The following is a 25,748-nucleotide window of genomic DNA, read 5'->3' on the forward strand; positions in this document are numbered from 1 at the left end:
AATTCCCCTGCCTCAGCCTCCCAAGCCACTAGGATAATAGATATGCAACACTGTGCCTGGCCATTTGCCCATTTATTAATTGAGTGATTTGGGGGTATTTTGGTGTTAAGTTTTTGAGCCCTTTTTTTATCCTGGATATTAATCCTCTGTCAGAAATAGCTAGTAAAGATTTTTCTCCCATTCTGTAGGTTCTCTTCTCATATTCTTAATTTTTTCCTTCTCTGCAGAAGTTTGTTTTTTCTTAAACTAGATGCCATCCCATTTATTAATTTTCTTAGTATTATTTCCCGAGCTTGAGGAGTCCTATTAAGAAAGTCATTGCCTGTACCAATATGTTGGAGTGTTGACCCCACATTTTCTTCTAGGGGTTGCATAGTTTCTGGTCTAATTCTTAGGTTTTTGATCCATTTTAAGTTGACTTTTGTGCATACTGAGAGATCAGGGTCTAGTCTCATTCTTCTACATATGGATAACCAGTTTTCTCAGTACCATTTGTTTAAAAGGCTGTCTTTACTCCAACATATGTTTTTGACACCTCTGTCAAGGATCAGGTATCTTTGTGGATTTGTCTCTATGTCTTTTATTCTGTTCCATTGGTCAATGTGTCCATTTTTTGTGCCAGTATCATGCAGTTTTTGTTACTATAGCTCTGTAGTGTGATTTGAATGCTGCCAGCATTTCTGTTTTTGGCTTACAATTACTTTGGATACTATGGGTCTTTTATTCTTCCAAATAAATTTTAGGATTGTTTTTTTCTGGTTCTGTGAAAAATATCATTGGTATTTTGATGGGGATTGCACTGAACCTGTTATATTGCTTTTAGTAATATGGGCATTTTAACAATATTAATTCTGCTTATCCATGAACATGGGAGGTCTTTCTATCTTCTTATGTCTTCAATTTTTTTCTTCACTGTTTTATAAGTTTTCATCATAAAGGTCTTTCACCTCCTTGGTTAGATTTATTCCTCAGTTGGTTGATTGGTTGGTTGGTTTTGAGGCTATCGTGAATGGGAATTTTTCCCTGATTTCTTTCTCAGCAGATTTATTATTAGTGTGTAGGAAAGTTCTTGATTTTTGCATGCTGATTTTGTATTTGCCATTTTTTATGGCCTGCCACTTTGCTGAATTTGTTTATTAGTTCTAATAGTCTTCTGGTGGATATTTTTGGATCTTCTAAGTATAGGGTCATATCATCCGTAAACAGTGATAATTTTACTTCTTTCTTTCCTGTTTTTATCTCCTGAATTTCATTCTCTTGCCTAATTGGTCTGGTTAGAATTTATAGCACTACATTAAGTAGGAGGGTTGAGAGTGGACATTTTGTCCCAGATTTTAAAGAAAATGCTTTCAGTTTTTTCCCATTTACTATGGTGCTGGTTTTGGGTTTTTCATATATGGCCTTTACAATGTTAAGGTAAGTTCCTTCTGTCATTAGTTTCTTTAGTGCTTTTATCATGAATGAGTGTTGAATATTTTTGAAGGTTTTCTCTGCATCCATTGAGATGACTATGTGATTTTTGTTCTTAACTCCATTTATATGGTGAATGACATTTATTGATTTGCATACTTTAAACTATCTTTACATCCTAGGGATGAAACAAACTTGGTCATGATATACAATCTTTATATGTCAAATACAATTTGTCAAAATTTTATTAAGAATTTTTGCATCTAAGTTTCTCAGGGATACTAGTCTGTAGTTTTCTTTCCTTGATGTGTCTTTATCTAGTTTTGGAATCAGGGTGACAGTGGCTTCATAAAATGAATCTGGAAACGTTCCACCCCTTTCTCTTCCTTGAAATCACTTGAGGAGCTTTGGCATTACACACTCTTTAAAGTCCTCATAGAATTCAGCTGAGAATCCATCTGGTCCTGCTCTTTTCTTTGTTGGAAGCCTTTTTATTACTGCTTCTATCTCATTTCTAGTTAATGGTCTGTTTATGTTTTCTATGTCCTCTTAATTCAATTTTGGCTAGGGATATGTGAGTGAGAGGGTTTTTTAAAGGGATAGGCGAAGGTCTTCTATAGCCCTTCTATTTGCAGTGTTGTTTATGCCAAGAACTGACAAACAAGTGGAAATTAGGAAAATAGCCATGAGATTTTTGTAATGTAGATGAATGAATCAGGTTTGGAACTGTTTTTTTTTTTTTCATTCTTTTCATGCTTTGCTTATACACAGGAGTGCTTTGTGCTGTCTCTGGTGTACTGTGTGAGTATAAATATATTGCAAAAATAATGCTCACTAATTAGACCAAGATGCCATTGATTCAGAACAATAGTATTTGGGTACTATAGCATCTAGTGTTATTTTTTTTTAATTCAAGAGCAAAAACAAATGCTAATGTAATCATATGGATATTTAGTAAAACATTAATACAATTAGAATTGGTTTTGAATAATGGAAAAGCTAACACTGAGTTCTCCTTGCTCTTATTAACCATTAAGAAATGATATTTGGGGGCTGGGGACGTGGCTCAAGCGGTAGCGCGCTCGCCTGGCATGCGTGCGGCCCGGGTTCGATCCTCAGCACCACATACAAACAAAGATGTTGTGTCCGCCGAAAAACTAAAAAATAAATATTAAAATTCTCTCTCTCTCTCCCTCTCTCTCACTCTCTCTTTAAAAAAAAAAAATCATGATTCTCTTCTTAAAAAAAAAAAAAAAGAAATGATATTTGGCTGTAACTATAATTTCAGGTTAATACAAATATTTCCATGATCACATTAAGCAAAGGGTTTAGATGTTGTTTTTTGGAGGAAGGGTACCAGAGCTTGAACCCAGGGTGCTTTACCACTGAGTTACATCCCTAGTCCTTCCTATCTATCTACGTATTTATCTATCTATCTAAAGACATTGTCTTCCTAGGTTGTTTAGGGCCTCGCTATGTTTTTGAGGCTGGCCTGGAACTTGTGATTCTCCTACTTCAAACTCCCAAGTCACTGGAATTACAGGAAGTGACCACCAGACCTGCACACCTTCACTTCATAAGACATGTTTGCCTTTTCTTTTCTTTTATCAACACCAAAAGGAAAATTTGCATATGGAAACAAGAATTTTTTAAAAATTTGGAAATCATTTCAGGAGAGTGGTTGCATGCATAAATATTATGGAAAAAGGAGAAAGGTGCCGATGATGGATGGTCGACTTCTTAGTAGATGCCTGGCTCGCTTCACCATCTTTGGATGGTGTCTGACCTAAATCCTTGCCCTGGTCAAGCTGAAATGACAACTTCATGGCCCTTTGGGACACTTTCCAGGAACATTGATTCAGAAAGCATTGACCACCTTGTGCTGCCAAGCAGCACTAGGAGCAGACCTGCTCTGTGCTGTGCCAGATGACAGGGGCACAAAAACACAAGGAAGCAGGGTTAGGTCCCCAACCAGAAATTTCTGGCCAAACTGCCCAGTGAAAAAATGAAGAGAACAATCTACAAGGTAGAGATACTCAAACAGAGGCTGAAAGACTGTCTATCGTTGATGCTATTAATAGTATTTTTTTCAACTTAGTGTAATTTTTAAAAAATCTATGTGCAACCCCAGAATATAACACAAAAATAGTGCTACTCTGGTTAAAGTAGAAAATGGGGATCCTAGAATTCCTTTCACATATTTCAAACTTCAAACCTGCACTGTTACCCCCATGGGGAGCCAAAGAACTCAGTCTAAAAACTATTACTACAGAAAATAGTTAAAAACTATATGGGAGCTCATGCAAACTCAACAACTCCAAATTAACAAATGATTGGATCCCATGTGTATAACCAGAGTAAAATATTCCTGAAACTTTAGTGAGGAATTAAGGAACCACAGGAATCCTCAGGCTCCCTAAGTGTTAAGGTACTAAAGGCTTGGCTAATGTTGTGATGCTTCAATGAACATGGAGGACAGGGGTCACTTCAGAATCCCAATTTCAACTCTTCTGGCTGTATACCCATAAGTGGGATTTGGAATCACAGGATAGCTTGATTTTTAATATTTTTAATATTTTAAAATATTTTTAATATGTGAAGAATACCAATGACATTCTTCACATAATTAGAAAAAACAATTCTTAAATTCATCTGGAAGAATAAGAGACCCAAAATAGCCAAAGCAATACTAAGCAAGAAATTTGAAGCAGGAGGCATCACAATACCTGCTCTGAAATTATATTACAGAACTGTAGTAACAAAAATAGCGTGGTACTGGTACCACAATAGACATGAAGACCAATGAAAAAGAAGACAGAGAGACAAATCTACAAACCTATAGCCATCTGATATTTGACAAGGATGCCAAAAATATATCTTGGAGAAAAGATAGCCTTTTAAACAAAGGGTGCTGGAAAAAACTGGATAGGTATATGTAGAAAAATGAATTTAGTCCCCAATCTTTCACCTTGCACAAAACTCAAATTGAAATGGATCAAAGACTTAGGAATTAGACCAGAAACTTTACAACTGCTAAAAAAAAAAAAAAAAAAACAGAGTCAACACTCCACCATGTAGGGCTTCCTAAACAAGACCTCCAAAGCACAAGAAATAAACCAACAATCAATACAGTGGGATGCCATTAAACTAAAAAGCTTCTGTGCAGCTAAGGAGATGATAAAGATCATGAAGAGAGAGCCTACAGAATTGGAGAAAATCTTGGCCAGCCACTCCTCTAATAGGGATTATTATCCAGAAAATACAAAGAACTCAAAAAACTTGACACCAACAAAAAACAAATAACCCAATCAATAACTGGAAAGATAACAGAAACTTTTCAATAGAAGAAACACAAAAGGCCAATAAATACATGAAAAAATGTTCAACATCTCTAACAATCAGGGAAATGCAAATCAAAACTACTCTAAGATTTCATCTCATTTTAGTCAGAATGGCCATGATCAAGAATACACTCAACAATAAATATTGGCAAGGTTATGAGGAGAAAGGAACACTTGTACATTGGTCATGGAACTGCAGACTAGTACTACCCCTCTGAAAACAGTTTGGAGATTCCTCAAAAAACTAGGGATGGAACCCCCTCCTGGATATTTTCCCAGAAGATCTAAAATTGGCATAGTAGAGTGACATAGCCACATCAATTTTTATAGCAGCACAATTCACAATAACCAAATTTTGGAATCAACCCAGATGCCCATCAATAGATGAATAGATTAAGAAATTGTCACACACACACACACACACACACACACACACACACACACCATGGAGTTCTACTCAGCCATTAAAAAGAATGAAATTATGGCATTTGCTAATAAATGAATGGAAATGGAGAATTACATTCTAAGTGAAATTAGCCAAACTCATAAACTCAAAGGTCAAATGTTTTCTTTCATATGTGGAAGATAGAGTAAAATAAAGGAAAGGGGGAGAAAAGGATAAGATTATATAAAGAACCAATCAAATACAATTTAATAGACAAGCAAAAGGAAGTCTAATAGACTAGAGGAAGGGGGGTGGAAAAAGGGGGAATCATGAACTGAAATCTATTTCCATGCATGTATGTAGGAGTTTATCAGGATAAACTCAACTACAGTGCATAAACATAAAGCTCTAATAAAAATATCTATATTTGAGGGATTTGTTTTTTGCAAAAGCTGTACTAATTGACTTTCCCATCAATAGTATATAAGGGTTCTAGTTTTTCTGCATCCTGGTTGACATTGGTTACCCTTTATAAAAATAATAACTATTCTAATAGGTAAGGTAATAAAACATTGTGATTTTATCTTCATTGCCCTGATGATGTTGAGCACTTTTTCATATACCTAGTGATCATTTACATGTCTTCTTTCGAAGAATGTTATTCTTTTACCCACTTTTATTTATTTATTGGTTTTTATATATTTATTGGTTATTTATATATATTTATTTATAGGCTATTGATTTATTGCTACTGAATCAAAAGAGATTCTTACCAATTTTGGATATTGACCTCTTAGCAGATAAATGGTGTGCTGATATTTTCTCTCCCATTCTGTAGGATGCCATTTTCACTTTTTTTACCCTCTCATTTTTGCTCTTTTGATAATTTCTCTCCTTATGCAGAAGCATTTTAGTTTGATAAACAGCCACTTATATATTTTTGGTTTTGTTGTCTGTGCTATTTGTGTCAAGTCCAAGATATCATTGCCAGGACCATTGTCTAGAAGCTTTTCCTGTTTTCTCCAAAGACTTAACCATTATATTTAAGTCTTTAATCTATTTTGAGGTGATTTTTGTTTCTGGAATAAGATATGGAAACACACCAAATGTCCATTGACAGATCAAGGATAAGAAAATGTGATGCGCACGCATGCACACACACACCATGGAATATTATTCAACCTTAAAAAAAGACAATCCTACCACTTGTGACAACATGGATGAACTGAGAACACATTAGTTAAGTACAATAAGCCAGGCACAAAGGGACAAACATTGCAAGATTCCACTTATACAAAGTATCTTAAATAGTTTAACTTACAGAAGCAGAGAACACAGCACTTCAGGGATTGTAACCACGGACTGGAGAACCTGGATAAGATAACTGTACCAAACAATGAGCCAGAGCTGGTGCTGCTAACATTAAAGCTAGGTGGACATTGTTATGCAATTGACAGAACCATTTTGGAACACCCAAATGTTTAGAATTTTATATATGAAAACAAACAGTTGGGCTGGGGCCTTAGCTCAATCGCATGTGTGAGGCACTGGGTTCAATCCTCAGCACCACATAAAAATAAATAAATAAAAATATTGTGTCCATCTGCAACTAAAAAAAAAAAAAAACAGTAGTCAATTGCTCTCTATTCAACCAGAAGTTTAGATATCATATAAAAATTAGGCTGATGAAATTTGCCTGCTCGTGGTTAATCTTTCAACATATTCAATTTCATAACGAGCATCTTGGATCTGCCTCGGTAGCAGAATTTAAAGCACAGGTGTATCTTTTGAATAAATAACTTGAGTATTTATGGTGTGCCAGGCATGATTTTAAAAGCTTTACATGTGTTAACTCATTTAGATTTTCACAACAAGCCCATGATATAGGTATTACTGTTACTCCCTTACTGCAGATGTGGAAACCGAGGCTTACGAGGAAATGTAAGTGGTTACATCAAGCTCTACCCCATAGCTACATTGTAGAGCCAGGATTTGAATACAGCCAGAGCTCATGAGCTTAACCATTATGCTATGCCAGAAGCCAGAATGGTACTATTTTCCAGAAGGAGCCAGAAGAAGTAATTCCCGAAGTACCCAATTCTGGAATTATTATACGAGCTGCCCATCTCTGCTCCATGTTATACAAGAGCAAAAAAGAAAAAGTAAAAACAGGATGAGAAACTAGAGCAAAGGGTGTGGCTGAGCTATTCTTACTGCAGAAGACAAAATATGTCAAGAATTCAGATTAGTTCATCAAAAGGTCAAAAGAGCATTTTCTTTCCCCCTTGCCCTTTGAGATGGTAAAGATGAAATGCTGGCCCCAAGGCCGAGGAATAATTAGGAACTCTCTTCTGTAGCTAACTGAGCAGTCAAGCGCTGGTTCTCTTTAGGCCCAGCAGAGTGCTGGTAGCCTCCTGGAGAGCCAGCCCCAAGCAGGACACAGAGAAGGCCTGCGGCTCACAAGAAGGGGCTGTCCTCCGCAATGTGACATCCACAGTGGTCACATCATTAACCAAAGATCTAGAGAATTCTTCAATATTATAAAGCCTCCTGGTCACCAGAGAGTTTGATCCTCACAACCGACCTGTGAAGTGTACATTATCAGGGAAATCACAGGCAGAGCAGCTCCTCTGCTGGTGATGGGCACAGTAGAGACTCTGGTCTTGTGATACCCAAAGCCCTCCTCTTATCACGGCCCTTGGTATAGACATCATGCATTCACCAGAGGGCAGCAGAGCCTCCGGGTCAGATTGGGCATCCCGCTCCACCCCCACAAGTGAACCTCTCTAAGCCTCTGTTTTCCTAGCTGTAAAGTGGGAATTATACCATTCCACGCCTCTCAGGGTTTCTGTGCTAATTAACTGAAATGGAATGAATTTATGTGTATGAAAAGTGAAACATGGGAGTCGGTAATAGCAAGATTCACAATGTTAGCTTTTATTTTTACTCATTCACTCAATGGACAAGCTTTGATGACACAGGTATTCTGGGCCAGGCCTGTATGCTTGGACCTGATAATATATGACAAACCCTGTGCAGAGGTCACCCACTGTCCTTCTTGGGAGTCCAACACAAAGAGCGACTTATAAGACAGAGAGGGAAGTGATGACAAAGGATGTCACATAGGCACACAGGATGACCTTTCTTCCAGAGCAGCCAGAGCGAGGTACTCAAAGAAGAGTTTATAAAGCAAATTCTTCTAATATCAAGGAAGAAGCTACAGATATAAATATAGTTCTGAATAACAATGTCATATATTTCATAAAAAAACAGACAGCAAAACACTGTGATTTAAAGAACCTTATTTTAAATCCCAGTTCCAGGACCTACCAAATGATGTGACTTCAAGTTAAATAATTTAACTTCTCTTGATCTCAAGTTACACATCTCTAAAATTGGAAATAACGTAGTAATGAACCTACCTGGCTGTATAAAGATGAAAGAATGTAATGTATGTAAAAGTGCTTTATAAATTAGAACAAAGTCCTTATAATCATTACTAGTTATAGGGAAGAGGAGAGGATGAAGTCGAGGAGGAAATAGAAGAGAGGAGGAAAGAAAGCAGAGAAGAGAAATGCCTCAGCATTTGTGGAGGTGTTTGGGCAGCGGGAGGGGCAGAAGTCCTCTCAGCCTCAATTGTGCACAAAGGTGATGTCTCTAGTGGAATAGGTCAGTGATTTTGCCCAAATGTTACATCTATACAACTGGCCTCCTCCAACCTTCTTATTTGCAGTCTCCATGGACTGTACTGAGCTTTGGGCATCTTCTCTCAGGGAAACTACACAGCCTGCCTGTACTCACAAGAGACTGTAGCCATCTGACTCTAGCTTGGAGTCCTTTTGTCCCAGGGGCTCACTCCCTCACTGCAGGACTTGGGAGGACAAGGGGGCAACCCACCCAGCTCTTTGCAGACTCACCACAGGCCTTCTGAGGCCCAGCCAGGCAATACTGAATTGTGCCACAAGAGGAGCACTCAAGAGTTTGCCAGTGGACAAGAACTAGGAGTGTAGGGGGCACAGTATGAGGAAAGACATAGTATCATAAAGGAGACTGGGGCTTGGAGAGGAGGACCAGCAAAGGAGAGAGGGTGTGGGAGGTGATGGGCCACATGTGCCAGAGCAGGGAGTGCAGACTCTGTCCTGCACCATGGCAGACCCCCAAGGGGAAAGCAGAGGAACATGACTTGTTTGAGAAGGTCCCTGGGACTGCAGAAGAGGGTCCACTAGAAGGCAGAGGGGCCAGTTACCAGAAAGGCCCATAATGATGGGGAGAAAGGAGGACTCAACAGCACACCATGGGACACAGCCAACAAGACTCAGAGACTGGTTGGGTACTGGGGAGTGAAGCAAAGAGAAAAATCAATGATTATTCTACTGGGGGTGGCTGGATTCTTGAACTACCGTTTTGCTAAAAACATGTTCAATTTCAGTGGAAATAGTATCTTCTTACCTTGAAAATGAAGTTTATTTATTATAAATCTCATACAAATTTGGTGCAGCTCATGTTTAGCTAAGATCGCTTCTTTATGGATGATGGTTGAGCTCAGAGAGACTAATGTTTGCTTAAGTTCACAGGGACAGCTAGATCTGAGAAGAATTAGTGTTATTCCATTACCCTGGGCATGACAGACAGGCCTCAAGTTGCATGCCAGCCCTGATGAATTGGTAACAACCCCTGAAGCACTACAGTGACAGTCTGATATTGAGCCCAACCTTGGAGAGCTAGATACTGTGACAAATTGGCCATGCCTGCCATGCTCCCAGGAAATGAGAGCCAGCCTTGCTCCAGAGGGTAGTGATGTACTAGAATGAGACAGAACAAGAGACAGATTGGATTGGATCCAGCATATGGCTCCTAAAACCTCTTTGGACACAGATCAAACTTTAGACTAACTGACGAAACCAACATATCCCAGTCCCTCAAACCTCCATTCTTCATCATTTCATTACTTGCAGATAAAAGGTCCCATTTTTATAGAAAACTAGAGACCTGTTCTGACTCTAAAAATTGGTCGCACACTGCCCACCAGCTGGCCTCCCCTGAACTTTAGCCAATGCAACATTTCACTCATGCCTCATCATTAGCCCCTTTCTAGAAAGCAGTGAGAAAGGAAAGAACTGGCCTAGATATGAGAACTTCTGCTCTTTATCAGAACAAATTTCAGAGCTGTTGAAAGGATTAAATAATACATGGAAGTGCTTGGCATGTAGCAAGCATTCTACAAATGCTATAAAATGTGTACTTATACAATAAAGTGAAGGGATGAAGGGAGTGGACAGTTTTCTCAGATAGGACTTTGGTACCCTTAAAGACCCGCATCAAGTAACAAACAATTGCATGACCAGATTTCTGCACAGTTTATTTCAGACAAAAGAATCCAAAGAATCGCAGGTGTTTGATGTTCAAAGCCAAAGATCAAGATAAAAATAATTCCTAAATCCAACTTTCATACCTTAAGGCAACTCAATCAACTCAACAAAACCAATGACCAAACTTCTTCTAATCTAAAAATTCTAAGGGTCTGTGACTTGAAGAGGTTTCCACCCCTGCCGCCTTAAAAAAGCAAAGCATACTCTAGAGCAACGTGCAGAAAGAAACGGGAGATGGAGCCTCACAGTGGTTAGGAGTACATGCTTCAGAATCAAGCAGACAGGAGTTAGAATTCCAGCTCTGCCATTTACCAGTTAGGAGGATTTGGAAAACTTACAGTTTCCCCCAGACTCAGTTTTCTCATCTGCAAATTGGGTATATTAATACTTTCTGCAGAGGGCTTGATCCAACTAAAATGAGATAATGTATGAAAAAGCACTTTAGCAAGATGGCTGGCACATAGTAAATACTACAAGTTGCACTTATCATTAAGTAGATGGATCAAAGCAACATGAAAACATGATGGGCTTTGCTCACCTACTGGCTAGCATCCATAGGCATCGTATTGCAATAAGGCAGGGAGGGAGAAAATTGCAATCTGGGATTCTCCTTAATTAACGTGACTCTTCACTGCTCAACGTTACCACATGTGGAGATCTGGTCACAACCAGGACCCCTATTTCCTGGAAGCCTACTGCTAGACTACTACGTAGGAAGCATCTCCCCTTACCCGGCTCCACTCTGCCATTACAAAATCCATTCGACAGCCTTCTCCCTTGGAGAACTAAAGGGCTTACAGGATGTTTCACACTTCCTTGGCGTGGGTTTGAAATTACGCACAGCAGTGCCAAAGGTAAAGCATTTCTAGAACTTTTTTCTATTACAGTTCCGGGTGTTTTGTTTTTTTGTGTTTTTTCCTTTCTCCCAGCTCCCTCTCCCTCTTGTGGTATGTATTTGTGGCCTACAGCAATCACTTTAGACTTTTTAGACACGTCCGGATAGAGATAGATGACACAAGTGATCTACTTATCTTCCTTTCCCATCACCAATAAAAGTGACAGCCCGCCTAATTAGGCCTAATAAAGCCGCTGCAGAAAGAGTGGCACAGCAGCGATCTAAAGAGAGATGGCATTGACCCGAAGATACAGGTGCTGCCTTAAGGCGTTGCTGCTGTTACTTTATCTCCAATACATTACATCTCTGCTCATGCCATATTCAAATGCAAGTAGCATGTTTTTCTCCTCAATTCTTAGATCAAGAACAAAAAAAAAAAAATCCCATCTAATCAAAAAAGGCACTGACAATTTTTCAGCCCCACATTAAAAGCAAAGAGTCATTCAGAACAGTGCACTCCATATTCTATTTTATAATATCACTTTAAGCTATTGCTTTGAATCTCAGACATTTCTTTGTTAAGAAGGAAAATCAAAAATTCATCAGAAGAAGTTCTTTCTTCCCCCTCTCTCTCTCTCTTTTTTTTTCTTCCAGGGCTAGCATGGGGTTTGAGCTGGAACCAACATTTGTAGAAGTTAGGGGTCCTTAAGCAATTATTAGCGATGAGAGTTTGACACGCTTGAGAGTTGTCAACAACTGACTTTAAACAAAGTGGAAGGAAAGAGAAATAAACGGTGCTCTCAGCAAAATTAATATACAGGCCTGCAAATTAATGATGTCGTGTATTTTTTAAACAAGGGAAAAAAATCTGAACTTTGCATGAAACAGCATTTTAAGTACATCTTTGCAAAAATTATCAGATTGTCAAAGGGCATCAAAGCGAGTTGAGTCTTCAACCATTCATAATATTTCCACATACGCTAAATACAAAATTTATCTTACTTTATTCGCCTGTTCTGCAGCAATTATTTAAAGCTATTAGAAAGGGGAAAGTGTCCTTGATCTGAAGTGCCAGTGCTGCTCCACAGCATTTATTATAAGAAACACAACCCCCCAACCTTGCCGGCATACACACACAAACACACAAATACACATTCGCCGGTACTCACCACTAGTCAAATACTACTTAGCCCTGTGCATTCTGTCTCACTTTAAACTTATTGCTGCAAATAATCCATCCATTCGCATGATTTTAATTGCTGCATGTATGCAAATAAGTTTCCCCAACTATTACTTCTTTTTCTGCATCCAAAATGAAATCCATGATCTTCTTACCCCCCTCAACCAATCTGCACCCTTTTAAAATGTTCCTCCTCTTTGATGTCCCCCATTATAAAGAATAGTTATTGTTCCCCCGCTGAGAACCATTAATCCATCCCAGTTCCTTTCTCTATGCTGTTCTTTTCCAAGACAAAAGTAATGTGCTTAATGGTAGCTATGACTATGTATCTATGGAGACCTGCCAGGGGTTATGCATGATGACATATATGTTGCATATGGTAGTTTATGACCATAACATTATGAAAGGGCTTTGGGGGGGGGCGGTGCATATGTTTTAACCAGCAAGGAAAATTTGAGAATTTGTGCAAGGCTAAACAGTCAGTAAGTGGTAGAACTGGAATTCATGCTGTTATAATAAATCTGCGAAAACCCAAAATTTTTAATAAAGTAGGGAGGGGTTTTGGAATCAAGAGCCAAGTTATCTCATTTAATCATGGATATCTTCACAATTATGTCTTTTAACCACTTCTCCTGAAATATTGGAACAGGCCCTTTGCTTGATTTCTATCTGGTTTTCACTGTAATATATCATATCATGAGACCAACCCCATTTCCTTCACACAGACCTTCTGGCCCTGCCCACTCCTGCTGGGCAACACTGACAGACTCGCCCTCCCTGAGATGCAGTTCCCTGTTCCACAAAGTGGGATTCAAGATGCCCACCTGGAGGCCCCTGACCAGGGTCAAAGAGGATACATGGCTAGGGCTTGGTCTATTCCCGTCACCTGACAAGCTCAACTAATAGCAAATTGCTACTGCTAGGGCCATTCCTTCTTGTCAAATCATATCTTAAACTCCTTCAAAGCACAGTTTAGGAAGTCTCCTGAAGGTCGAATGTCAAAGAAGAAAAATTCTGAGCTCAGAAAGTCACAGACCTAACTGGGATTTCTGAGTCAGCCATATATCACCTTGTGACATTGGGCAAATCATTCACTTCTCCAGACCTTAGCTTTACTAAGAGTAAGATAGGACTGATACTGCCCTCTGATCACTGGTGAAAGCTTGAAATGAGACAACAGAGAGCGAGCCCCTAGTACTGGCTACACCTAACATGTGGGTCACCATTTCTAATGTCGGAGGAATCCTAACATGCTGAGCCTGCAGAACAAACAGGCACCTGTTAAAAGCTCTCTGTATATTCTCTGGTCCAGCTCTCAACAACCCTTTGAGACCACTAGTGGAATCTGTTTCTAAGATGAAAGAACTGAGGTCTAGAGAGATCATGCAATTTCCCCAGATCACACGGTCATTAAGTAGCAGGCTGGAATCTGAACCCAAGTAGCCCTTCTCCAGAAACCATACTCTAACTACTTAGATCATAAAGGTTCCCTTTTTCTTCTTCTAGGAAGACTTCACTACAGTTGCACAATCTCTACTGACCTGGAATATGTACGCTCTTTCACATGCTCTCTAAACTCAGCCACATCAGGAGAGTCCCTTCAGGCACACACCTGCTGCTAGCATGTACTGGTGTCTGTTTCTATGACTTGCATATCTGTATTCCTGCCTCTTTGTCCCCATCAAAATGCAAATTTATCAAGGGCAGGGATCATGTCCTTTGCTTCTCTCATCTCTTCAGGAGCTCAGCCTCAATCAGGAAACCTTCAGGAAAGGTTGACAGAGTAGATGTGGACACAGGATTGGTACCGTCATAAAAGGGATGATTCCTGTATGCCAGGGGCTCTGAAGATGAACAGAACCATCTGTTTTTAGCTCCGATTTCTGTCTACTACAGATTCTGAGGAAGATGGCAAGCCATTCTCAGGTATATAGAATATAATACCTTTGTCTAAATTTGGGGTAATGATGCTCTTTCAGATGGTCTACTCCCAAAATATAGCTGTGACCCTCCCCCAGGAGATGTCAGTAGTCTCTTCATTCTGAAGAGCAGTCATCAGAAATGGATTTTTACCAAGAGATTTCACATTTTTCTCACTTCCATAAACTTTTTGAGATATTTTCTAATATTCACAACAAAGTGAAACAAGTAAGGGGTCTGTGACTCCTTCCAAGCCTATCCCAAAAATGAAGTGCTGGGCTGCCCAAAGAAGGGATGACCTTACACCATGTTGCCATGCCGGGCATATCATCCTCTCTTACGCACTCACAGGAGCTCAGCTTCTGCACACAAGCAACTCTCAACAAAATTGATTGAGTAATAAAAATAGTGGATGGTGTGGCAGAAGCAGCCAGCACTGAGATGGTAATCCTCGAGTGGAAGAAAGAAGAGGGGGTGCTTGTCTGGAGGCTGTCAAAGTCCTGCATGGACGAAAGCAAGGGCAGAACATCAGAATTCACTGCCCCATCTTTTTGCCACACATTTCCTGTTACTGGTTTAGCATCTTTTCAATACCTCAGTGACTCAAAGATCCAATGATTGCTTCTCATTTCTGTTTCCAGTCTCTACAGTTTTGAAGCGCATAAGAGGAGCCTAATAAGTTCACTTTCTTGTATAGTCTGGTGATCTTAGCCAGAAGAATTAAGAGAGCCGTTTCAGTACTTGGTTTATTTCCAAATGCATAATCATGATTTGAGTTTTGAAAATCACTGTGTTCACTCTTGGGAAGAATCCTTCTATCTACTCAGAGGCTTATCCACAAATGGGTGGGTATCCTCCTGTACCCCCGGCTACAAGAGCCATAACCTGCCCCACAATTACATCAGGTACATAACCAATCTTGCTGAAGGACCAGGCATAGTAAACAGCACTGCTCCTCTTTTCTTCATCAACCCTTGAACCTGTAATTGGCAACTGGTTTTTGCATTTCCTGCTCATGGCTTTCTGCTCCCTCTTCTGAATACACCTATTTAAGTAACTGATCAGCAAACCTAACACAAAGAAATACCCTTCCTCAAAACACTTATAGGCATTGCTGACTCAGCATGGCCCCTGCAGAATCAACTGGTAATAAAACTGAACTAAAACCTTTAATAAAATTAAATAACATGTTTCCTTCCATAAACCTGCACCTCTCCTTTCAAGGAGGGAGCATCTACCCATATTCTCAGAAATAACACTATCATCATCCTTTTAGAGAGAAAGAGAGAGAGCTATAGAAGAAAACAAAACCAAAATTGCCCTCACCTGTAAAGAGGCATAAGCTACTCCATAGCAAGGCTGTGTCCTTCCCATTTTTGAAGGTCATGTGCTCAGACATCACAAATTCCAGAACTGTGAGTGAGCTCCAGAGCAAAATGGGAAAAAGATGGTCCTGGGGTTTGAGTCACTGAGTAATGCTACCTCGAGAACATGTTCCCCATCACAAAGAGCAGGTTCCATCTAGCCTATCATGTCCCCCTCCTCCCAATGCTGACATCACTTCTTGCCAGAAGGAAAAAAAATTGCTTCTTAAATATTGACTTTCTCAGTCACTGCCAAGGCCAACCAGTCAGCCGTGAACCACATTTGTTGCTGCCATCTTACACAGATCTCCAAGACCGCTGCTTGCCAAGAAGCACCTCTGGGGCTCTAGCAAAATCGCAGTTAGCTCTCCCAAGCTGAGATTCCAGTCACGAAGCCAGGAATGCAGGGAATCATTCCTCTATGTTAGGTTAGGAGCCACACCATTCAACCTCCTAGTGACACTCCTTAGCTCTGCACTCTGAGATCTTGCCCTTCACAGCAAGGCTCTGGATCCAGCCTTACCCTACACCAAGCTAATAATAAGAATCCAACTACTAGCATTTATTTAACAGTTACTATGTGTCAGGCGTGGTTCTAAATTATTTTACACTGCTCACTGCCACTATGGATAGCAATAGCTAACATTTTGGACGTCAGGCACTGTTTTGATAATTTTCCACATCCAATCCTCACAGCACCCCTAGAGGATAGGTTCCATTATTATCTCTGTTTTACAGATAAGGAAATGAGCCCAGGGTGGCTAAATAACTTACCAAAGGCTGCATCTAGTAAGAAGAGCTGCTGTCTACACAGACCCTCTGTGGGAAAGACAGCCCTGGAATCATCAATCATCGGTCCCTCCAGAGAGAGGCCTTGAGGAGTTTATGAGACCTGGTTCACCTTCCTAGAGGAAATGACTATTGTGTTAAGTCTTGGAAGACCCCCCAGGAATATGCCAGGGAAGAAAGAAAGGGAAAAGCTTTCCTAGTCCAAGGACTAAGGCAGACAAGATGGAGGCGAGGGCACAGAGTAAGGTGTATGGAGAACGTTTTTCTTGGGAGATTCTAGGAGTTCTATATAGTTAGCAAAGGATGCAAAGGGAAAGGATTGACAAATGGCAGTGAAGGAGTCCTAAGGCCAGTCCCCCACACACCTTACCTGCTCTATTTTTTTATTGTTTATATATAACTGTTGAATGCATTACAATTCTTATTACACATACAGAGCACAATTTATCATATCTCTGTATACAAAGTATATTCACACCAATTCGTCTTCATACCTGTACTTTGGATAATAATGATCATCACATTCCACCATCATTAATTACCCCATGCCCCCTCCCTTCCCCTCCAACCCCTCTGCCCTATCTAGAGTTAGTCTATTCCTCCCATGCTCCCTCTACCTATCCCACTTGAATCAGCCTCCTTATATCAGAGAAAACATTTGACATTTGGTTTTGGGGAGTTGGCTAACTTCACTTAGCATTATCTTCTCTAACTCCATCCATTTACCTGCAAGTGCTATGATTTTATTCTCTTTTATTGCTGAGTAAAATGCCATTGTGTATATATGCCACATTTTTTTTATCCATTCATCTGTTGAGGGGCATCTACACAGTTTAGCTATTGTGAATTGTGCTGCTATAAACATTGATGTGGCTGTGTTCCTGTATATGCTGTTTTTAAGTCCTTTGGATATAGACCCGAGGAGAGGGACAGCTGAGTCAAATAGTGGTTCCGTTCCCAATTTTCCATGAAATCTCCATGCTGCTTTCCACATTGACTGCACCAGTTTGCATTCCCACCAGCAGTGCCTCACCTGCTCTTCTAAAGAATTTCACTACATTCTGAGAACAGCAGTAAGCCTCCAATGTATGTGAAGCCATGTGTCAGTTTCCTTTTAGAAGGAAACTTGGCAGCCTGGTGGCAACACTAGATAAGAAAATTAGCAAGCTGTGAGCCTAATCTGGATAAGAAATGATGAGAACCTAACCTAACAAAATTGATAATTATAAGAATAAGAGGAAATGCCGAGTCTGGAACATTTTGACACTGATTGATTGATTGATTGTAGTATTGTTGATGGAACCCAGGAGTGCTCTGCTAAGCTACATCAACCCCATTTTTATTTTTTGAGATAGGGTCTTTTTTCTTAAATTTAATATTTAACATAGAAAAATACTATAACAAGACTAGAGGAATAAACTAAAGGAATAAACTAAAAGAATTAGGTGTCCTTTATATAATTGCTTCTTTACCACCAAAGACATGAGTTCAGACAAGATTACTTGAAATTTAAAGGATAAAAACATTTGGGGGTTGAAATCAATACATTTTATTTATAACAACATTTTGGACTTTATAAAGATGAGATTAGGATTTTTCTACTTTTTCCCACCCCACTTTCTCCAAATCCCATATTTAGTTAAAGTCCCATTAAATAGGGTCTTGATAAGTTGCCAAGTCAGGCCTCGGATTTTCAATCCTCCAACATCAGCCTCCTAAGTCACTGGGTTACAGGCATGTGCCACAATGCCCAGCTAAATCCCTAGAATTTTAAAGCTAAAAAGAGACCATCCTGGGAAGGAGAAGAAATTTACCAAAGGTCACACAGCCAACCAGAGCCAAAGTTCAGACCAGGATGTGTGATTCTTAATGCCCAGACCTGTATTATTTTCACTGTTCCGTGCTATCTACTCATTTTGTGTAAAAATATTATTAATGTAACTTGGAAGTTTCATGATCCACAAAGCAGAGATGAGCAAATAATGCTGAGATGGCAAACAAGCCTCAGAAATTCTGATGTTTAGTCCTGATTCGCCTCTCAGTAGTTAGTCAGCTCATCAATGGCAGTGACCTTGCCAGTGCTGCTTCTCTTTGTCCATCTATGCTTAGAAATCTGTTTGCACCATCCCTGTCTCAAGGGCTCCTCTCCACCTACCACCTTCTCTAACCAAATTCTTTCAGAAGAACATACTATCTTTCCTGCTGCGTGCTCTGGTTAGAAGTGGCCCCACCAATTCTTGGCTATGTAACATGGCTCACGTCTTTTAACCTTTCTAAGCCTCGACTACCTGGTTATAAAGTGGAACTTTGAACAGTTCTCATCTCTGGATTGTTGTGAGATTTAAAATGAGATGACCACATACACACGAGCATTCATTCAACAAACATTTATTCAGCATCTCATTCACCAGGCAGCATCCTCGGCACTGAGGCACTGAGCAGTGCGGCACTGAACCAAAAGAAATGTGAGCTCTTGTCCTTCATACGGCATGGTAATCCCATCTCTGAGAGTTTTCCTGCATCCCCTCACTTTCGTTTGGGTGCTCACAGTAAAGTCTTCTGGTATGGGATCAACAGGGTGTTTCTCTTTGCTGTCCAACTTGAAGCAGCTGAGAACTGCAAAATAGATGAAATGCTGCGTCACCACCACATGAGAGGACATTGTATCACCGCTAAGCATAAGGACGAATCTGGCAAGTCAGCCCAATATGGCCTTTTCTTCTTGGGATGTTAGAACTGGAATCTTCCTCAGGCAACAAACCAAGGTACCATCCTAGTAAATTATTTGCACTTCCTATTTGAATCTCCAGGCCGCCAAATTTGCAAATCTGTTGACAATGAAATCTCCCTCAGCACAGTTTCCTTAGGACTTTTCCTCTTCAGATGTATCTCCTCACGCTTGCCAGTTCCTACTCGGGGTTGGTTTTACACATATCACTCCCATGAGTGCTATAAGCTCCTGGAGGGTAGGGGCTGTGCCTGCTTCACATGGCCACAGTGTCCCTTCCAGAAACCTCAACTTGTGCCTGGCACAGAGTAGGCTCTTGATAAGGCTTATTGGTGACACTAAAAGAGCCACTGGGAGCAATGGGGAGGCTGGACCTTTCTAAGGGCAGTGCATGGCAGTGGACATCCCTTCTGCCCGGCTCATTCTGTTTTCCTTCTGAGCCCACCAGTATGCTTTATAAGTAAATAGAAAATGCTAACCTTAGCATATTCAAGAGAGCGTTTTAGCATGCAGCAATTAGGTTATCTCTTGGTTATTTATTTCTTCAGCTTGTTATTAGCTCTGCGCAGAATATTATTCTAATTATGTCAGCCCAATCAGCAGTATTGCATGTCCAGGCTCATTTCCATTAGTTTGAGCTTTGTCTTTCACACTGTGATACTAATTCAATGAGACATCAAACATTTAAATCGACCCTGGATGCCGAGGTCAGGCAGTTTTGCCCTTCCACTCTATTAGCACTCGGGTGTAATTGTGTTTGTCACTCCCCACATGACAAATAGTATCAGGGTGACTATCAGAGCACAAATGAGCAATGCGCCAATATATTATTTTGTTCTATAATATCAATATGTGTTTATTCAGTGCTCGTGTTAGCCAACTTGAAACAGTCACTTTAATACAGTCATATACACGGCTCTATTCGACCAAAGCATTTCTGGGGAACATTTGCTAGACTTTGGCTGGAATTTGGCTGAAGGAAGGAGAATTGAATGTCCTGAAAAAAATAACCATAAAGGTCTCAAAGTTCAGAGCTTCTAGTAAGAGCAGCAAGAACTTGGAAACCACAAAAAACCACAGGTAGAATGCACCTTACCAGCTCTTCTGTGTGCTTTGCAAACCTCTCTGATTATCTGGTAAAAATCAAGGTGCAGCCTATAGGATTTAAACAAATATAAACTTGGAGTTAGCTGGAGCTGATCTCTATGACTTATTTTTGAGAGCGAGGAAATGAACAAGCAGTGAAAATATTTTTTCTCGATTTTTTTTTTACTTGATTTTGTTTCCATGGTAGGACAGATACTTGACAATGAATTTCATCCTCTGAGAGACTAACAAACCCCATCACTGCTATGGCCATATGATTGACCCTATTAAAAGACTAAAATTTGAATATTAATAGTGTCACTCATAGTCTTTTAGTTTCATATTTCACTTTCGAACATCTAAAAAATAACTAGAGAAATTGGTTGGGTGAGAAAGCCAAGCCAATATGGCACACTCTGTTGATTCTAACAGGCATTCTATCCCTGGGTCTTACTGCCTTTCTACAAGTACCAGACTTTGATATTTCCATGGTATAAATGAAAAACTTTGGTCTACAGAGACTGATGCGCCAGCTCAAGGTCTCACGGCTTGTGAATGGTAAAGCCCAAAACTAGATGCTTGTATGGTCAGGACTTGCTTCCAAACTCCACAGTCTGCTACATCCTTAAATGGCCTGGAATTGGGGGTCACCTCTACTGTGCATCATCCTTATGCAGGCTCTGCTTCACTATGGGTTCCCAGAACATCCCATATAGCCTGTGTTTGGCACTCTGCCCAGGTTGACTTATCTATCTTCAAATCATAAACTTCTTAAACTAATGCTTGCATGTGCAAAGATATGCATTGAAATAAAGAGGAGGATAAATCATTCCTAACCTCTGTGAATAGGCTCAATGAATTAAACCAACACATGTTAATTGAAAAAAACCACTCTTCATAAATACAGATAAACTTAAAAAGACATTATTAAGTACTTTTTAATAACTTTTTAAAAACTCACCTATGCTTTAAATGACCCTTAGAGCTATTTCTGTTCTATTGATTGTATTATTTTAAATGCAGGTGCATCTTTTACTAATTACTCAGGGGGAATTAGCAGAGAAGTTCTTATTTTCCATTTGGGTCTCATTTTACGTGCCAGAACCATGTGCAAGCAGATGCCACAAAAGCTCCACAATTTAAGACACATAATTCTATAACTGATTCTACCATGATGGGAAGTGGAACCTAAGATTTTGATAAACTGGAACAAAAAAACTGATAGGTAACCCCTAAATAAAAATTTGATACTATGGATAAATAATGACTTTTATATTCAGGAAAGAAAGAAAAGCTGAATATACTTTGGGAACTGATTCACAGCATTTTACAGTTAGCCACTGCGAGATCTGCACTTCGAAAGCTATAAGACAAATTTTGTTCTCAAAGATTGAAGTTGAAACGAAGTACAAGGAGGAATGAGAGAACAACTCCAAGGCTGAGGATCAGCTACCCTGAGATGCAGAAGCACACACCCTTTGAGTTCACAGCACTTTGTAAAGGTGACAGGAGCAGTAAATAAGCCATTGGATTAGATCAGGGGTCAGCAACCTTTTAAAAGGGCCATGCTGGAGAGTTGACCCCCATCCTTCTGGCATGCTGTTCCCTTGCTGACCACATCTTTGCAAAGTAGAAGAGGCTAAATTCCCAACCACCAATCATTGTGGGGAGGGCAGGGCTGTAAACCCTCATGGCCGGGTGGCCCAGCCACACAGGTGCATGTTAAGAGCTGTGGCTTAAACACCACCTCTAGCAGGGAGTGGATAGGCTCACCCTCACCAATATGGAAGCTTGTGATCGAATGAGTGGGACTCACCAGGTGTCTTCCAATACAGTTCTCATGACATGGTATTAGTATTAGTAGAATATAAAATGAGGTCAAGAGAAGAGGAGAAAGACTAACAGGAAAGATACCAGAGAGATTTCTGGTCATGTTCTACCCTTCCTTACCCTATCAGAAATAAATAAGTCAAACAGGAAAGAGCAAACAAATTTTCTGATTTTTGGTGGTGGTAGCATGGGATCATAACAGAGAAATAAAGGAAAGAAAAAGAGAAACCACATTCAACGCGATCTGCAGAAGTAGACTTTTATTTATGCATTCTTTCCATTTATAAAAGATGTGTTTCAGCCTCTGGCTGAATGTACATAATAATTAGTGCTAATGAATATAAATGATTCTCATGACTCAACCTGTTTACAGAATCCCCCATGTCATTCAGGAAAGAACTGAGTTTAGAAATGAGATATATGCAGTGTTCTTAGGCTTGACAATGACCCAGAGGTTACAGAAGCAAAAGACGATTAACTCGATTAGCAATTAACAAGGCAAAAAGAGTCAACCCCATGGAATCTGGCACTTCCACTCCTAGGTTCTGTCACAAATAAAAGACACTCCTCTCTCTGTGACCACAGGGTAGCATGTTTAGTTCTTCATAACCCAGGAGCTGAGAGATGCTAAGGGTGGGAATTCAGAGAACAACTTGAAAATCATGTGAGGTCTGACAAAAAGAACAGAGAAAGCAAAAAAGATGAAAAGGATTATACTTCCTTAGCTTATGGGGACATTTCCCTTTGGGAAAAGGAATGAAATACAGGGCTCCTTGGCATTCATATGCCAGGCTAAGAAATGTCATCAATTTTGAGGTTGCTTTTTAGTCATTCTTGATTATTTATAATGTAGCTGAGTATCCAAAACTCAAGCTAAAAATAGCTAAACAAGATGTTCAAAAGTCCTGCAAAGCTTATTTTATTCACAGAATAACCACAGGGCTCATCCTCCTCTCCTATTTACTCTTAGTTTATATACTACTCAAACAAGGAAGCCAATCTGATTTCCTAGCTCAAGGCATATTTGAAATAAGAAACATATATATGAGAATATCAACGATAGACACGCAGTGACGAGAAGCCGCATATGATGCACCAGAGAGCAAAACCACAGAAATAAGATATACGATTTATTGAAAATCATCTTGTGTGCATTAAAAAAGTGTATTCAATTTGGGTCTAATTCTTGGCACAGAGCTTTAAAACCTTTGGAATTCCAAGTGATAGGAGTGTGTCTTGTTATGTCCCTTCAACTGCACTTGGAGTTTATCCTAATGAGACTCAGGATGTGACTCAAACGTGTGACTAGAGGGTAAGAACTTTCATCCCCACTTCCATGTGCAGAGGAGGAAGAGGAGGCTGGAGATGGAGTCATAAAACGTTTTGAATAAGGAGTTTCAGAGAGTTTGTAGGTTGGTGAACACAGGCACATTCTGAGAAGGTGATGTGCCCTGAACCTCCCGCACCTCCCCATGTATTTCTTCTATTTTGGCTATTCCTGAGTTACATCCTTTCTAATAACCAGCAATGTGGAAGTGAGGAAAGGACTTTTCCGAGTTAGTGTCAGATAATAAGAGAAATATCAAGAGGCATTAAATGCAAGGGAAAGCATCTTTATGTAACTCAATAGATATAGCTGAGAATTTTACAGAACAAAAATGAAGAGGATTATAAGTGAAAAGAGTCAATGATATTTGGTATACTTGTTCGAAAGGAAATGCAAAAATTGTCAGAAAGATCTCTATGCTTAGTTACATAAAATGGACTGAGGGTTTACACAGGCAATCCTTAGCTATTTGAAAAATTCAGACTCCATGCCTAGTATTCTGAGAATTCATGACTCTGTCACCTAAGAAGCAGCACCTGGCTTTGAGGACACTGCAATCTAGTCCATTTCACAAGTGGAAGAGTCATAAGGTAGCAGCAATGTTCTCAGTCAGATGAGGCAAAACCTGAGGCCAGGCAAGGGCAGGGACCCTCTGTAGGTCCTAAAATAACTCTGGGGCAGAGATGGACAGAACTAAGGGTCCCATATCCAAACCTTCCACAGTTTCTAAGAAATTAAATACAGGACACAAAGGAAAACCATGAACTTGGCCCCTGCAAGCTGCCTGCCTCACTCCTGCTTCTGAAGGAATTAGGAAAGCAAAGTCAGGTGTGAAAAGGATCTGGGGAAGTTGGAAGTATGTGCCCAACACCTCTCGTGCTAGATCCTCCAGCCCAAACCCTCACAGTTGCCTACGCACTTCTCTTAGATCCAAGAAATCAATGAAGAAACCCAAAAATAATTTTCAAGAGATCCAAGTCTCTCTCACACACCTATCCATCTAGTTTCTATTCCCAGCAAGTTTAGACCAAGCTTACTGAGAATGCTTTTTCCCCAAGTGAAAGAACTATAATGGTTTTCGAAGCTAAGAGAGAATGTGGCTTCTGTATTGCCAGCCTTCCTCCCCTGCTGGGCCTGGGTACCCTAGAGTTGGGTTCTCCCAGCAACTCTGCCTCTCCTTCCACATTTCCTGTGACCCACCTCCAAGCCTGACTGGTTAACAGCTCTCCTCCCTGCAGACTGTTTGCATGTACTTTGGTCATTCTATCTTATTCTGCCTTCTGATACTTTTATACTCATGATTTCTGTTGATTAATTGGCCTTTGTCTTATTACTGCCCAAACCTTTGCATTTCTTGTTGTGATCTTGTTCTCTCATACCCTCAGGCTGCTGCCACATTCAACATGACTACCATTTCTTTGCAGAATTCTTTAAAGGCAGACCCAACACATACTACTTAGGCATCAGCTTCCCTCTGGTCCTTCTTTAATCAAAAGCTATTTATTGAGATCAGCAATCATCTAGAACTGTGTCTTTTTCTTGATTTTTTTCCATTTATTAGTAAATCAATGCCTTTTTATTGTGTTAAAAAAAAAAAAAAAACCTGCTTTAAACTTGCCTTACCCAGGAAGCCCCCACAAGGTCACCTGCTTCTGACCTCTGCAGCATCCCTGCTGTTCCACTGATTAGCCATGTGACATTTCCCTGGTTATCATGGAGGGGAGATACTACCGGACATACTGAGGCCTACTTCCTGGGATAGTTGTGAAGATGTAACGAGATAATGTGTGTAAAGGACCTAGGATAACATCTAGCAAATAACACACTCAATTAAAGGAAGGCGTTAGCACATACAAACAAACCTCAGGGAGCCAAGTTGTCACTTTAGGGCCTATTGTAACATATTTAGTCTCATTACTTTGGCACCATTTCAACCTCACCTACCATGGGCTCCCAGAGATCGGGCTCATGCATGCACATGTTGAGTTGAAGAGCTCCTCCTCTCTTTCACCTCTCCTCTCACTAACTTGGAATCTCTAGAATAGGGACTTACTGACGTGAACCAGCTCCCTCGCAGCTGACTATGCCTGAGATGATAAATAGTAACTAACACTTTAACAGTTGTTAGAATCATTGACAAGGCAATTTCACATATAGAATTTCATTTGATCCTTGCAATTACCC

Source organism: Marmota flaviventris, chromosome 2, assembly GCF_047511675.1.
Source record: "Marmota flaviventris isolate mMarFla1 chromosome 2, mMarFla1.hap1, whole genome shotgun sequence".
Taxonomy (NCBI): Eukaryota; Metazoa; Chordata; class Mammalia; order Rodentia; family Sciuridae; genus Marmota; species Marmota flaviventris.